Here is a 16879-nt window from a genome sequence, read left to right on the forward strand (position 1 = left end):
ACTACGTTAACTGCCTGGACTTTAACTTCTATGCCGACTGCTATATCTATATTTGGCCCCCACTTGGTGGGTCATTTTATCACCGCATCAATAATAATAACAATAATTAAAATTCATCTGTGATGTCAGTATTTCTTTTATGTCATCACTAAGCAGAACAGTGTCGGCCACTTTGGTGGAGGAATTTATTAAGTGTTGCACCACGATAAATATTCCGGAGCGGTGCTCATCCATGGCATCCATTGCAGCAATACCCGTTGATGGAGTGGAACTGTAAACCAGTGCTGACGATGCTCGCAGTGGGCATGGCCCTAGCAGTGATGAACATCATGATCAAGAAGGAGATACAGGAGGGCATGAACAGGCTCGTCTTCATCACTCTCAGACATTTAGTAGCCACTCTCTTCATGGCTCCTATTGCCTTCTTCCACGAGAGGTGGTGCAATTTTAAGCTCATATGTACTAACTTCATAAATTCATGAGAAGCAGCTCTTGAACCATATTAACTAATGGCAGGAAGACAAGGTCGAAATTGACACTGGAAATCTTTGTCTATCTCTTCTTTAGTGCATTGTTTTGGGTCAGCAATCAACAAACTTCCTCTTTGAATCAAGTTGAATGAAATATCAATAGATGTTGTTTAATTCTGCATGCAGGGCAGCATTAACTCAGTACCTCTTTTACATTGGTTTGGATTACACCACTGCAACATTTTCTTGCGCCTTCCTCAACATTTCCCCTGTTTGCACCTTCCTACTTGCCTTAGCCTTGAGGTCATCCTCCTCGTTTACTATAACATTTTCTTTCCTCTACGTCGCTTAGTTTCGTAATCTGCTCATATATACTTGAAGGATGGAGGTTGTGAGAACGAAGACCAAGGAGGGGGTGGCGAAGGCACTCGGCACCATAGTTTGCTTCATTGGCGTGCTGGTGCTGATACTCTACAAGGGCGTGGCGTTGAACAAGAGCATCAATACATCAACAATGGGGGTCGAAACAGAGCATAGCTCGAGGAAATGGTTGATGGGTTTGATGGCACTTCTTGCTGGCTGCGTGAGTTGGTCGGCGTGGTTCCCGTTGCAGTTGAGAGTTAGCAAAAAGTACCCGCATCTGTATTCATGCACTGCGATTGTGTTCTTCCTAAGCTTCCTGCAGGATGCGGTCTTGAGCTTAGCCACGCAGAGGGGTGCCACGCATGTGGGTTTTGAAGAAGAAGCTGGAGATTGCTACTGTAATTTATTCAGTGAGCACCTGTTTGCCCCCCTGATTTCATATGTTAACGTGGGCATTTAGGATCGATCAAACATTGCACTGATCATTCTGTAGGGGGCAGTGGGTTCTGGATTGGGGTTTTTGGGCATGTCATGGTGCGTGGGGCAGAGAGGGCCTGTCTTCACTGCTGCATTCACTCCTCTCATTCAGATTGCAGCAGCAGTCATCGACTTCGCTTTCCTCCATGAAGTAATCTCCCTTGGAAGGTACTTAATTTGCTAGATTAATATATTTTGTTTTGTAATTAAATTCTGAAAGCAGAGCTAAAAGCTTGGTTAGGGACTGTAATAATTGGCAGTGTATTAGGGTCGGTTCTGGTGATTGCTGGGCTATACTCGCTCTTGTGGGGGAAGAACAAGGAAGTCCGCAAGGCGTGTGCTGAAGCAAAGGCTACTAATGCATCCCAAGTTAATACTGATAGAGAGAACCAAGTGTAAACTACAGCTTTGTGAAAGATTAATCACTAAGTCTTTACTATTATTAACCTACTCATACCCCGTAATTTATCTATCTTTATCTTACCATGGGACCGATGATACTAGATTATTTGAGATGAACAATATCACCTTTTTCTCTGATAAGCAAAATTTAGTTTTAAGATAACCAAGTCAATCATCCATATGTGCTTTAGGGCGTAGCACAGCTAATGGCAAATGGTGATTACGTTTGCAGCTAAGAACGCGGGGTCGAACCACAAGGATGTCGGGGCGTAAATCTCCGGACCCTGTGTACCTCACCCCACCCACCACTTGCTCTCTCGGTTATCGTGATTTACCTCCCTCGTGATGGCCTTGGGTTGGGTGCAGCGAGGGCGCTGGGGGCGAGCGATTTCGCCTTTTGCAATTTAGGGCGTAGTGCAAATGATGAGTGCATGATGTCTCTGACATAATGGCCAGTGGTCGATTCTCAGGAACTGATTCCACCATGTGCCTAACATCTATGTACCTGTATTTACATCCCTCCATATCCGTTGGGTCGACACTAGGGGTCGTTAATGTAGCGAATCTATATTTTTTTTAGGGTGTAGAGCAGACGGTGGGTGTATAATATCTCTGGCGTAATGGCTAGGGGTCGATTCTTAGGAACTTACGACCTGAGATTTACCCCACTATGTGCCTAACGTCTGTGTACGTGTATTTACATCTCTTCATATCCATGGGATCAACATTAGGAGGTCGTTAATGTAGAAGATCTATATTTTTTTTAGGGCGTAGCATATACGTTGGGCGCATAACATCTCTAACATAATGGTTAGGGGTCAATTCTCAGAAACTAACGACTTGAGATTTATCCCACCATGCACCTAATGTCTATATGCATTTACCTCTCTCGATATCGATAGGGCCAATACTAGAGGATCGATAAGGTAGCAGATCTATTTTAGTAAAGAAATTCAGACGGTGGAGGCATGTCATCTTTAGTGTAATGACCAAGGGTCCATTCTCCGGAATTGATGACAAACCCCCACCATGCACCCAACGCATATGTATCTCCCTCTATATACGTGAGGCCGGTATTAGGGGGTTGTTAAGGTAATGGATTTATCTTTTTTTTTAATGAAGAAATTAACATCCTATGACGTAGCACAGATGATAAGCGCATAATATCTATGACATAATGGCCATGGGGCTGACACTACGGACAAAGTGTTTTTTTGTGTGTTCGTAGTGAAGAAATTAACACTTGTTCTTTATATAGTAGATGCATTAAAGCTACGTTTAGTAGGAGGTAATCCGCCTTATAATGTAATCAAGATTGCATTACAATATTGATTACTTGTTTGGTACAGTTTTAAAGCTGTAATGTAATGTAATGTAATTTAGATTACAAAAGGTAATAAAATTTTATAATCTGTATTACAAGACCAACATCATCTAATTTGATTACATTACGAGGTCACAATTTAACTAAAATTTAAATGTCAAATATATCCCTAATCCATTTTCGATATCAACTGGTCACCGGTGTCGTTTTTGCCGGCTGCCTCCTTCGAGTGCTGCCTCACCGGCCGCCACCTTCGGGCGTCGTGGGACATCGTCATCGGTCATCGGTCGCCGCCTCCAAGCTCCGCTGTGGACCACCCCCCGCTGGTTGCTGGTCATCGGTTGCCAATGTCGATGTCGCCACCTCCGAGCATTGTCGACTATCGCCGCTAGCCACTGGCCACCATCGCTAGCCACCGCATTCGGCAGAGGTGTGGCGACCGCCACTGACCGTTGTCTCTGGCAAAAGTCGTGAGATATTTTTTATCATTTTTAATAATATAAATTATATTACTTATAAAAAATAATGGACACTAAACAAAAGAATATGATCATCCTTGTAATAAAAAATTATATACATTACATTATCAAATCAAACGTAGTAATTTTACATTACATTATATCATAAAATTTATTACATTATAAATTATAACATTATCCCTGATCCTGTCCGAAAGCTGAATCAACGGACGCTGGGCACGTGGCGCTCTCCGAGTCGCTGATGTAGATCTCCGACGGGTCGCACGAACTTCCGACGGACCTGCACAGAAGTCGGGCCGGGAAGGAGTTCCCGGCGGCGACCCTCCGACGCTCAAGTCAGGCAAGCTAACAGTGAAGAAGTGGCTCCAAAAATTATATATCGCGTACCTCCGGTGAAGTATAAGGCTCCTTATATAGAGCGGTGAAAGGGCTCACGCACACCTACCGAGGCACATACGTGTCCTTAGCCCATACCTCGGTATGTGTTTGTCAGAAAGCTTACCTGACACCATACTGCTACAGTCCAGGCACATCTTCGATGGGACAGCAGAACACCTTGCCGCCAGATTTGGAGTATGGCCTAGTCATAGGACTTGACAGCTGTCATAAGATGTTCCTTGTCCTTCTCTCCCTACTCCATGCTGTTGGTTGCTACTCGGAAAACCTAGAGGTTCCACCGTACAAAAATTTTGTACAAAGGTCTGAACCTTTTCCTAGCTACCATGTGTTCTTTTAAATTAAATTTTGGATCGCCTGCGGAACTTAACACGTTTGATCCAAAACTTAATATATTCGTTCTTTTAGGTTTTGACTTGGGTCTCCTGCGGAACTTAACACGTTCGACCCAAATCACCTTAAGTTATTAATTCCATTAAATATTAATTTCCATAATTGGTTCCCAGTACTGACGTGGCGATGCACATGGCCTTCTTGGATATGGGAGCAACCACCACCGACTAGACAAAACCTTTTATGGAAAGCTAATATTTAATTTCCTAAAATAACTTTAGGTTAACCGAAAAGAACAATCAAATCACAAGGGAAAAAAAACAAAAGAACACAACATCGAAAAACATATTCGAAATACTAGAATCGCATGCCTCTTGTATTTGGTATTATTTCCAAAAATAACTAGTATGATGCGGAAAGAAAAATTACTAGTTATACCTTTTAGAAAGACCTCTTGATCTTCTACCGTATTCCTCTTCTAACCTCGGATGTTGTGTGGGCAACGTTCTTCCGAGATGAGAAACCACCAATCACTTTCTTCTTCCTTGCAAGTTTCGGCCATCAAAACATCTTCTAGGATGAAGAGGTTCGGCCACCACCACCATGCTCCAAGGGATGCTAGAAACGAGGCTTGCTTTCTCTCCTTCTTCTCCTTCCTTGATCCGGCCACTAACAAAAGCTCCACCAAGAGATAAGTTTCGGCCAACAAGAGGAGAGGAGAGAAATAGGGCCGGCCACACCACCAAGGAAAAGAGGGAGAAAAATAGAATAGAGTCGTTAGCCTTGAAGCCTCCTCTACCCCCTCTTTTATAATCCTTGATCCTGGCAAATAAGGAAAATTTAATAAAAATTTCCTTAATTCTTTTTCCATTGAAAAGGAAAAATTATTTAATTAAAATAATTTTCTTTCTCAATTTTATTTGGCCGGCCACATAAAAGCTACAAACAAGGAGAGTTTTAATTAATTAAAACTTCCTAATTTATCTCCAGAAATTTATAAAATTTCTCCAATAATTTAATCCCTTCATGATTGGTTTATAAAAAGGAAATTTAATAAATTAAAATCTTTCTTTTAAACATGTGGATAAAAAGAAAGTTATCTCTAAAAATTAAAATCTCTTTTAATCTACAAATAAGGAAAGATATCAAATCATTTCTCAATCTTTTGTAGAAACTAATAAAAGAGAATTATTAATTTTTAAACTTTCTTTTAAATCATGAACATGATTAAAAAGGAAAGTTTTCTTAAAATTTAAAATCCTCCTTTAATCAACAAATAAAGAAAGATTTTAAATTTTAAACTCTCTTTTAAACATGTAGATGATTTACAAATAAGGAAAGTTTTTACCAAAAATTAAAACCATCCTTTTAAACTACAAATAAGGAAAGAGATTAATCTCTTTTCTTAATCTTTTGAAGAAAACTATAAAAGGAAATTTTTAATTTTTAAACTCTCTTTTAAAAACATGATATCCACATAAGAAATAATTTTAATAAAAATCCTTTTTAATATTCTAGTGGTCGGCCACCTAAGCTTGGGACCCAAGCTTTGGCCGGCCACCTACATGGCTCATCCACTTGGTCTTGGCCGGCCCTAGCTTGGGTTCCAAGCTAGCTTGGCCGGCCCCATTGGATGGGTAAGAAGGTGGGTATGCGGTGGGTATAAATCTCTATATACTAGAGGCTACGATAGGGACCGAGAGGAGGAATTGGTTTTAGTCTCCCGATGAAATTAAGCATCCCATGTTCGCCCCAAACACACAACTTAATTTCATCAATAATAATTCATTCCACTAAAGAACTATTATTGAACTACCGCACCAATCCCAAATTACATTTTGGGCTCCTTCTTATTATGAGTGTGTTAGTCTCCCTGTGTTTAAGATAACAAATGTCCACTAATTAAGTAAGTTACTGACAACTCACTTAATTAATATCTAGCTCCAAGAGTAGTACCACTCAACTTCATTGTCATGTCGAACTAAGTCCACCTGCAGGGTTTAACATGACAATCCTTATGAGCTCCTCTTGGGGGCATTCTCAACCTAGATTACTAGGACACAGTTTCCTTCTATAATCAACAACACACACTATAAGTGATATCATTTCCCAACTTATCGGGCTTATTGATTCATCGAACTAAATCTCACCCATTGATAAATTAAAGAAATAAATATCAAATATATGTGCTTGTTATTATATTAGGATTAAGAGCACACACTTCTATAATAACTGAGGTCTTTGTTCCTTTATAAAGTCAGTATAAAAGAAACGACTTCTAATGGTCCTACTCAATACACTCTTAGTGTACTAGTGTAATTATATAGTTAAGATAAATTAACACCTAATTACACTACGACATTCCAATGGTTTGTTCCTTTCCATCATGGTCGTGAGCTACTGTTTATAATTTATAAGGTACTGATAACATGATCTTCTGTGTGTGACACCACACACCATGTTATCTACAATATAAATTAATTGAACAACTACATTTATCACAAATGTAGACATTTGACCAATGTGATTCTTATTTCTAAATAAATGTTTATACCAAAAGCTAGGCTTTTAGTATACACTCTAACACATGCCGGGGCGTCCGGCCGGCCGGCACTCATCTCCCGTCCGGCCGGCCGGCACTCATCTCCCGTCCGGTCAACCGGCACTCATCTCACGTCTGGCCGGCCGGCACTCACCTCACGTCCGGCCCTCCGTATGCATCGGTATGCTAGGGAGATCCTCGGTAAGGTGCTATGTGGGGACTGCTAGCAGTATGTTACCTTATGTCTACGGCTGAGCATGACTTCCGCTCGGCCTTTCGTTACTGTTCAATCGAGCGCCGGAACCCCGACCCCTGTCGGGGCACCTTTTGCCATCGGTTATTCACCGATCAACCGGCCGGGAGGTCGGCCCATCCTTCTCCGGTCGGCCGACCGGTCCGCCCTTCTCCGGTCGGCTACCTGGACCTTTGACTTCCACGTGGCGTTGACCCCTCAAAATGGGGGTCCCCTGTTCTAACCGCCGGATCACTCGCCTCCCCCTCAAGTCTAGTCGAAGGAGGCGAAGTCCGACTGACTGGACTGCCGATCAGACTAAGTAACGACCACTGCATTAGTCCGCTCGACCAGGCTTAGGGATGCACATCCGTTCGGCGGTGTCTTGTCTGTGCCTTGTACTCCCTTGGAATCCATGCAGAATCCTCTCCCCTACTGCCAATCACGTGCGCTGCGCGCGGTAAAGGGCGCTCATTAAATGCGACCCGTGTCCTGCTGACACGTGGCGATCTCGCTTCTGTCAGCGTATGGTGGTGGCGTTACGTCCGATGGGACAGCTGCCGTTTGAAATGAACGGCTGGATGATGGCCTCGTTCTTTACGACCTGAATCGGACGGTGGAGGCTGCTCGAAGCCGACATTATAAAGCTCAGGACCTCTCTCCTCCGTCGTATTTCTTCTTTATCGCTCCCCGACGCCCCGCTGCTCTTTCTTCTCCGGCGACCTCGCTTCTCCACTCTCCGACGACCCCGAGGCGCCTTGCAACCATCCTTTTGCTCGTAAGCCTTTCTTCTCCTCGCTTTCTCCTCCCTTTTCTTTCTGTCGGTTGCCTCTTTCATTCTGCCACCTTCATTCTTTGTTTTATTTCCCATTCCTTTTTGTCCCACATTTCTTTTTTACTTTCGACCATGACCAGTACTTCCCAATCGACCACCAGCGCTCCTGGTCTTTGGTACATGACCATGGAGAGTCAGTTTGACGAGGAGGACGCACTGCGCCTCGCTCGGACCTATGAAATCCCTGCCAACCACCACATAGTATTAGCCACTCCCGCCGACCGGCCTCATGAACCGCCGCCCGGCACCGTTCTTTTCTTTCGAGATCAATTTTTGGCCGGGCTACGCTTTCCACCCCACAAGTTTTTATTGCAAGTTTGCAATTACTTTCACATCTCGCTCGGCCAGCTAGTTCCGAATTCAATCAGGCTGCTGAGCGGGGTGGTAGTTCTGTTTAAGCTGAACAACATCCCGTTGGACCCCAAAGTGTTCTACTACTTCTACTACCCTAAGCAAGCCGAGTGGGGTACTTTTGTTTTCCAATCTAGGATATGTTTCGTCCTTTTTGATAATATGCCGAGCTCCAACAAACACTGGAAGGAGCATTTTTTCTATATGCGCTTTCCCGAGCCATCGGCCTTCCAAATCAAGTGGCAGACGGTGATGCCAGCGCAACCAGAGCTCGGCAAGTTTAGGGGCGATCCAGCCTACCTTCATGTAGCCGACCGGCTAGTCGGCCAGCGCTATCACATAGACAAGCTGCTCCTTCCGGGAGTACTGTATATATTCGGCTTGTCTTCTATCCCAGCCGATCTGCCTTGCAGCATGAGTAAGTTCTCTTATCTTCCCGTTTCTTTTGTTCTAACTGATTTATTCTTTGTTTCTGCAACCGAAGTTATGTGGTGCGCAAAGGCTACCGAGCGGCTGAAACTGCGAGCCGCTGAGATCTAGGCGGCCAAGAATAGGGAGATCGCCGAGCGGAGCTTGGACTCAGCTGGTCCGGCCAGCGGCGAGGATGAGGGAACTCCGAGTGTCCCCGAAGCCTTAGACGCTTCTGCCTCTCTCGATGAGGCTGCAGGCGATGTAGAGCCTTCTACTCAGGTCGGGGTAGAGGGTCGTTCGGTTGACGAAGCTCCCCTGGCAACTCGGAAGCGAAGACGGCCAGAACCAGCCTCTCAACCAACTCCATCTGATGAACCACAGTCCGGGCGGGGCGATGAAGCTCCAGTGCTGTCCGGGACGGTCTCTATAGAGAATACCCCCACGCCGCGCGGCTCTCCAAGGGCTACCTCTGAGGTGCCGCCCGCCAGTCCTCCGCGAACCATGCGTCGCCTTAGGCTATTGGGCGACCTTCCTTCCGCAAGTGGTGAGCCGTTCGGTAAAGCAGCTGCGCCACAGGGTGATCCGAGCGGCCCGAGATTGATAAAAACTATTCTACGCCTTCCGTCGGAGGAATATATGGCGGCTGCTGATCGGCCAGTAGTCCCCGAGCAGCAGATCACCCTCACGGGTCCTCTTGCTAAAGCCTGGGAGGATGCTCGGCTCCGAATTACAATGATGACTCCCAGTCAGCTAGGCGACAGCAATCTTCAACAGGCGACCGGGGTATGTTCTTTGCCTTGTTAGTTATTTGGATTTAGTTTCTAACTTGCTCCTGTCCATTTGCAGAATTGGGTGGAGCAGATTGCTATCAGCAATTGCCTAGCCGAACTGGAGGACGAGCTGAAAAAGCTCAGAGCCGCGGGAGAAAGCAGACAGTCAACGGCCGCTCTGGAGAAGGCCAAAAAACTGCTGGAAGCCAAGCGGGGTAAGTCCTCCGATCTGTCGAGTGAGGTGGCTCGACTCGAAGCTTTGGTCAAGCAGCGGGACAAGGAAATAAAGACCGCGACCACTCGGAAACTTAAAGCCATCAAAGACATGGATATGATGAAGGTAGAGAACCGGGGGCTAGAGCAGAGAGTGAAGGAATTAGACGCCCTGCTCAAGACTGAACGGGAGGGTCGTTTGGCCGACCAAGCTAAAGCGGAAGGGGCCCGGAAAGATCTTCAAGCTGCCCTCGACGCTTCTAAAGCTACTTTTAAAGAATATCAGGACGGGGAGCCTGGTCGGTCGGCGGAGGTGCGTAAAGCATTCGTCCGCTCGGATGAATTTGGTGAAAGGTTTAGCGACAAGCTATCCTTAACTTTTGAAGAGGCGATCAAAGTGGCAGTGGAATATCTGAAGACCAAAGGCCACATACCTGCCGAGCTGTCCGTCCCCCCCCGAAGATTTGGCGGCCATGATGGGCTCCATCCCCGACTCTCTCTTTAACTTTGATGATAGTGAATGAGGGGTTTATGTAATTTCTCTAAGTGTGTAATCTTTTGTATGCCTGCCGTTCAAGATGAATATTATAAATTTTGTCGGTCCTCTGTTCTGCGCAAACGAATCCTCTTCTTTTGTCATTTGTTTGTTCGACCAGCATCAAATCTTCAACTTTTGCCTCGGTTCTAATTTTCTTACGCCAAGTATATTTTATAAGGTAGCCGCTCTGCCACAAGTTGCCTTTATTTTCGCCTTATCGGCAAGCCCGATCAGAGGTCGGCCTTTACAACCGAGCAGGACCTTGCAGAAAGTTATCCATCCGGAGGATTTATAGACTCCGGTTGCTCGCCTTTTAACGCCGAATTTTACCGTTAACGCCTGACAACCTTCCGCTCGGCGGGTTTATAGACGTCGGCTCGTCTCTCGATTTTTATCGTCGGAGCTCGACGGTCTTCTGCTCGGAGGGTTTATAGACGCCGGCTCGTCTCTCGATTTTTAATGTCGGAGCTCGACAGTCTTCCGCTCGGAGGGTTTATAGACGCCGGCTCGTCTCTCGATTTTTAACGTCGGAGCTCGACGGTCTTCCGCCGATTTTAACGTCGGAGCTCGACGGTCTTCCGCTCGGCCGGAGGGTTTATAGATGCGGCTCGCTCTCGATCTTTAACGACGGAGCTCGTCGGTCTTCCGCTCGGAGGGTTTATAGACACCGGCTCGTCTCTCGATTTTTAACGTCGGAGCTCGACGGTCTTCCGCTCGGAGGGTTTATAGACGCCGGCTCGTCTCTCGATTTTTAACGTCGGAGCTCGACGGTCTTCCGCTCGGAGGGTTTATAGACGCCGGCTCGTCTCTCGATTTTTAACGTCGGAGCTCGACGGTCTTCCGCTCGGAGGGTTTATAGACGCCGGCTCGTCTCTCGATTTTTAACGTCGGAGCTCGACGGTCTTCCGCTCGGAGGGTTTATAGACGCCGGCTCGTCTCTCGATTTTTAACGTTGGAGCTCGACGGCCTTTTAAGGCTAACTTTGAAGCGGCCGTTCGGCGAAGCTATTTGCCCTTTAATCATTTTTGCTTCCTGCATTACAAGTACATAGGCGGCCCAAAATATATACAAAAATGAGTTACATCAGTGCACCTTTCACCCAACTCGATAAGGCTGGAGATGATTCGCGCTCCATGGCCTATCCAGTTGCCGCCCGTCTTCATCTTCCAAATAATAAGCGCCCGAGCACAGCTTTTCGATGATTTTAAAGGGGCCCGCCCAAGGAGCTTCTAGCTTGTCGACGTCGCCGACCGGCTTCACTTTCTTCCAGACAAGATCACCGACCTGGAATGATCTGGGGATTACGCGCCAGTTGTAACTCTGCTTCATTCTTTGACGATACGCCATCAGCCGGACGGACGCCTTGGCTCTTTCTTCTTCGACCAAATCCAACTCCATGTTCCTCCGCTCGGCATTGTCATCATCATAATTCTGGATCCGAGCGGACTCGACGCCAACTTCGACAGGAATAACCGCTTCGCCGCCATACACCAGATGGAAGGGCGTGACTCCAGTTCCTTCCTTCGGTGTCGTTCGGATGGCCCATAAGACGCCTGACACTTCATCCACCCAGCTATCTCCCATATGGTCGAGCCGAGCCCGCAAAATGTGAAGAATTTCCCGATTGGCTACTTCGGCTTGACCATTGCTTTGGGGATATGCCACGGACGTGAAGTGCTGTTCGATGTCGTAGCTTTTGCACCAATCTTCAAGCAATTTTCCTGTGAACTGCCGCCCGTTGTCGGAAATAAATCGACGGGGGATGCTGAACCGACAGATGATGTTCTGCCAGATAAACTTCTTGACCATCTGCTCGGTGATCTTGGCTAGCGGCTCGGCCTCCACCCATTTGGAAAAATAATCGACAGCCACTAGTAAAAATTTCCGCTGCCCGGTCGGCATAGGGAATGGACCCACAATATCCATTCCCCATTGGTCGAAGGGACAGGACACAGTGGCTGCTTTCATTTCTTCTGCCGGTCGGTGTGAGAAATTATGATACTTCTGGCAAGAAAGGCACGTCGCGACGGTCTGAGCGGCGTCTGTTTGCAGAGTTAGCCAGAAGTATCCGGCCAGCAGTATCTTTTTAGCCAATGATCGCCCGCCCGGATGTCCTCCGCATGATCCTTGGTGCACTTCTTGGAGGATGTACGCCGCGTCTGGACGGGAGAAAGCCTTCTTGTAGAGTTGATCTCCAATAAGTGTGAACCGACCAGCCCTTCTCTTGAGAAGTTGGGCTTCATGGTGATCGGATGGCGTAGCTCCCGAGCGGAGAAACTCCATGATGGGTGTCCTCCAATCACTTGGGAATGTGAGGGCTTCCATCCGGTCGACGTGCGCCACCAAAGACACTTGTTCGATTGGCGACTGGGTGACGAACGGCGTTATTGCACTTGCAAGTTTGGCTAACTCATCGGTCGCTTGATTTTCCGCTCTGGGTATCTTTTAGATGATGACCTCTCTGAAATTGGCTCTGAGCTTCTCAAAGGCTTCAGCATAGAGTTTGAGCCGAGCGTTGTTAATCTCAAAAGTACCAGAGAGCTGCTGAGCAGCCAACTGAAAATCTGAATGTATAGTCACCCGTCCGGCTCCCACATGCCGAGCTGCCTGCAAGCCGGATGATCCTACCGGCTATGAGGGCTTCATACTCAGCTTCATTGTTTGTAGCTCTATAATCCAGCCGGACGGATAAGTGTATCTTTTCTTCCTGGGGAGAGAGCAGCAGCAGTCCAATCCCGCTTCGAAGCCAAGTGGATGATCCGTCCACAAATATTTTCCACATAGCTTCCGGCTCCGAATTCTGCACCTCAGTTACAAAATCTGCTAAGGACTGCGCTTTGATTGTCGAGCGGGGTTGATATTGAATGTCGAATTCACTCAACTCCGTTGTCCACTTAATAAGCCGTCCGGACGCTTCTGGATTCAATAATACTCGTTCGAGCGGGCTATTGGTTTTGACAATGATGGTATGCGCCAGGAAGTATGGACGAAGGCGCCGAGCGGCAAGGACCAGAGCGAAGGCTAACTTCTCGAGCCCAGTGTAGCGAGATTCAGCATCCTTTAAAATATGGCTCAGAAAATATACAGGCTCTTCTCCGCTCGCCCTCACTAATGCTGAGCCGACTGCTTGCTCATTTGAAGATAAATAGATACAAAGAGGCTCACCTACGGCTGGCTTGGCTAGCACAGGCAAAGAATTCAGATATGCCTTCAGTTCTTCGAACGCCCGATCGCATTCTTCATCCCAGTGAAATTTAGTGGCCTTGCGCAATATTTTGAAAAAGGGCAGGCTCCGGTCGGCGGTCTTGGAGATGAATCTGGACAGAGCAGTTATCCGTCCGGTCAAACGCTGCACTTCCCTCAGATTTCTTGGAGGCGGCATATCTTGTAGAGCTTTCACGTTGCTGGGATTTGCTTCGATACCCCGCTCAGTCACTATGTAACCCAAGAAACGCCCTCCTTTTGCTCCGAAAAGACACTTCTGGGGGTTTAGCTTGACTCCATATTTCCGTAGCGTTCGGAAAGTTTCCTCCATGTCTTCGAAGAGATTGGCCGCTCGGACGGACTTGATAAGAATGTCGTCCACGTATACTTCCAGATTTCGCCCGATCTGCTCCTTGAACACTTTGTTCATCAGCCACTGATATGTGGCTCCCACGTTCTTCAATCCGAACGGCATCACATTTTAGCAATAGGTGCCGTCGGCTGTAACGAAGCTGACTTTTTCTTGATCTTCACGGGCGAGCGGCACCTGATGATAGCCTTGGTAAGCGTCGAGCATACATATCAGCTCGCAACCTGCGGTGGAGTCCACCAGCTGATCGATTCGCGGCAGAGGATAAAAGTCTTTCAGGCAAGCTTTGTTGAGATCCCGAAAATCTATGCACACTCTCCACTTGTTGCCCGGCTTGGAGACTAATACTACGTTCGCCAGCCAGCTCGGGAACTGAACCTCGCGTATATGGCCGACCTCCAAAAGCTTCTCAACTTCCGCCCGGATGATGACATTCTGTTCGGCGCTGAAATCCCTTTTTCTCTGCTTCACCGGCCGAGCGTCTGGTCGGACATGTAGCTCGTGCTACGCTATGCTCGGCGAAATCCCGGGCAGCTCGTACGTTGACCAGACGAAGACATCACAGTTTCTCCGGAGGCATTTGATCACTTCCTGTTTCTGGCCTGCCTCCAGGTCGGACGCAACGAACGTTGTGGCCTCCGTTCGGGTCGGGTGAATCTGTACTTCCTCTTTTTCTTCATAAACTAGAGAGGGAGGCTTCTCAGTTATAGCGTTCACCTCGATCCGTGGCGACTTCCGAGCGGAATTGACTTCTGCTCGGACCATCTCGACGTAGCATCACCGAGCTGCTAGTTGATCTCCCCATACTTCTCCCACTTTGTCTTCGACGGGGAACTTGATCTTCTGGTGGAAGGTGGAGACGGCCGCTCGGAACTCGCTGAGCGCCGGTCGTCCCAAAATGACGTTGTATGATGAGGGAGAGTCAACCACCACAAAGTTTGCTGTCCGCGTCCTCCTGAGCGGCTCTTCTCCCAGTGAGATAGCCAGTCGGATCTGTCCGACCGGTAGGACTTCATTGCCCGTAAACCCATAGAGGGGGGTTGTCATGGGCAGCAGCTCGGCAGTTGATCGAACGCCTTTTTGAATATGATGTTGACCGAGCTTCCTGTGTCAATAAAAACGCGGTGAATAGTGTAGTTGGCTATTACCGCTTTGATGAGCAGAGCGTCGTCGTGGGGCACTTCAACTCCTTCCAAGTCCCCGGGCCCGAAACTGATTTCGGGTCCACTCGCCCGCTCTTGACTGCAGCCGACTGCATGGATTTGGAGCTGCCGGACGCTCGCCTTCCTTGCTCGGTTGGAGTCTCCTCCGGTCGGCCCACCAGCTATGATGTTGATCTCGCCTCGGGAAATATTGCTTCTATTTTCTTCTTCCCCAGCGGACGGTCGAGGACGTTCCCTAGACATCCGGAGATTCTCCCGCCTCGGAGAGCGATGCCGCTCGGGAGTCTGTTGTTGTCGTCTGTCAGCTACCGTTCGATCGGCTTCACGAGACCTCTGTCGCCTGTCGGCTGATGGCGACCGATGACCGCCGCCTTTGGGAACGGGGTGGGCGATTAGAGGAAGACTACGGCAATCCCTGGTGTTATGTGTGTCCGCCCGGTGAAAGGAGCAGAACATTGGGGTCCATCTCTTCTTTGGCTTGGGCCGCGCGGCAGCTACCTCTTGCACGTGGGACCTAGCATGAGGGGAGCAGATTGCTTCGGCCCTTGGTCCTCTGGGTGGCTGATGAGCAACGTGCGGCTTCCGTTCGGCAGGAGGAGCCCGCTCGGCCGGAGTTTCTTTTTTCGGGCCGCTTGCGCTTCCTCCACGTTGATGTATTCGTTGGCCCAGTGTAGCATGTGGTCGTAGTCTCGGGGCGGCTTCCGAATGAGTGATCGGAAGAAGTCCTCATCCACGAGGCCTTGTGTGAAGGCATTCATCATGGTCTCCGAGGTGGCCGTTGGAATGTCCATGGCCACTCTGTTGAACCGCTGGATGTATGCTCGGAGCCATTCGCGGGCTTCCTATTTGATGGCAAACAGACTAACACTGGTTTTTTGATAGCGCCGACTGCTTGCAAAGTGGTGGAGGAAGGTCGTACGGAAGTCTTTGAAGCTTGTGATAGATCCGTCCGGCAACCTCCGAAACCACCGTTGAGCCGATCCGGAGAGGGTGGTGAGGAAAACTCGACACTTCACCCCATCTGTGTATTGATGCAGGGTTGCAGTGTTATCAAATTTACCCAAATGATCGTCCGGGTCGCTGGTTCCATTGTACTCGCCGATCGTCGGAGGCACATAGTGTTTGGGCAGAGGGTCTTGTAGAATAGCCTCTGAAAATTGGCGGTTGATCCGCTCGGGCGATGCGTCCGCTCGGGGGGCTTTCCCTTTTCTGTTATCTCGTCTTGGCATTTCATCCGAAGATGATCCCCGTTCTCGATTAGTTGCTGCGGCTTCAGGAGTGCGGAATAGAGCTCGATGGAATGGAACCGTGGCCTGTGGTGCTTCCGCTCGGTCACCTGATGCTGATGTGGCTTGCTGCTCGGGCCGCTCAGCTGGTGCCTTCTGTTTTTGTTTCACAAGCTTAGCGGCCCTCAACTCGATCAGAGCGTCAAGTTCCTCCGTGGAAAGCGTCACTGTGTGCTGTCGTCCAGCCTCGTCCATTGTTTCCGTTCGGATGCAGGAGCGTTCCCACAGATGGCACCAAATTGATCCTGTCCGAAAGTTGAATCAACGGACACTGGGCACGTGGCGCTCTCCGAGTCGCTGATGTAGATCTCCGACGGGTCGCACGAACTTCCGACGGACCTGCACAGAAGTCGGGCCGGGAAGGAGTTCCCGGCGGCGACCCTCTGACGCTCAAGTCAGGCAAGCTAACAGTGAGGAAGTGGCTCCAAAAATTATATATCGCGTACCTCCGGCTAAGTATAAGGCTCCTTATATAGAGCGGTGAAAGGGCTCACGCACACCTACCGAGGCACATACGTGTCCTTAGCCCATACCTCGATATGTGTTTGTCAGAAAGCTTACCTGACACCATACTGCTACAGTCTGATCACCTCTCAGATTTGGAGTATGGCCTAGTCATAGGACTTGACATCTGTCATAAGATGTTCCTTGTCCTTCTCCCTTCTAGCCGGCCCAACGGTCCTACAATATCTACGGCTGAGCATGACTTCCGCTCGGCCC

At 48.1% G+C, this 16879-nt stretch overlaps 1 pseudogene; it reads left to right on the forward strand.

Annotated features, from left to right (window-relative positions):
- The first annotated feature begins 260 nt into the window (after positions 1 to 260).
- LOC121972254 lies at positions 261 to 1709 on the forward strand (annotated as a pseudogene).
- The last annotated feature ends 15170 nt before the right edge of the window (positions 1710 to 16879 follow it).

This window comes from Zingiber officinale, chromosome 4A, assembly GCF_018446385.1.
Source record: "Zingiber officinale cultivar Zhangliang chromosome 4A, Zo_v1.1, whole genome shotgun sequence".
NCBI lineage: Eukaryota > Viridiplantae > Streptophyta > Magnoliopsida > Zingiberales > Zingiberaceae > Zingiber > Zingiber officinale.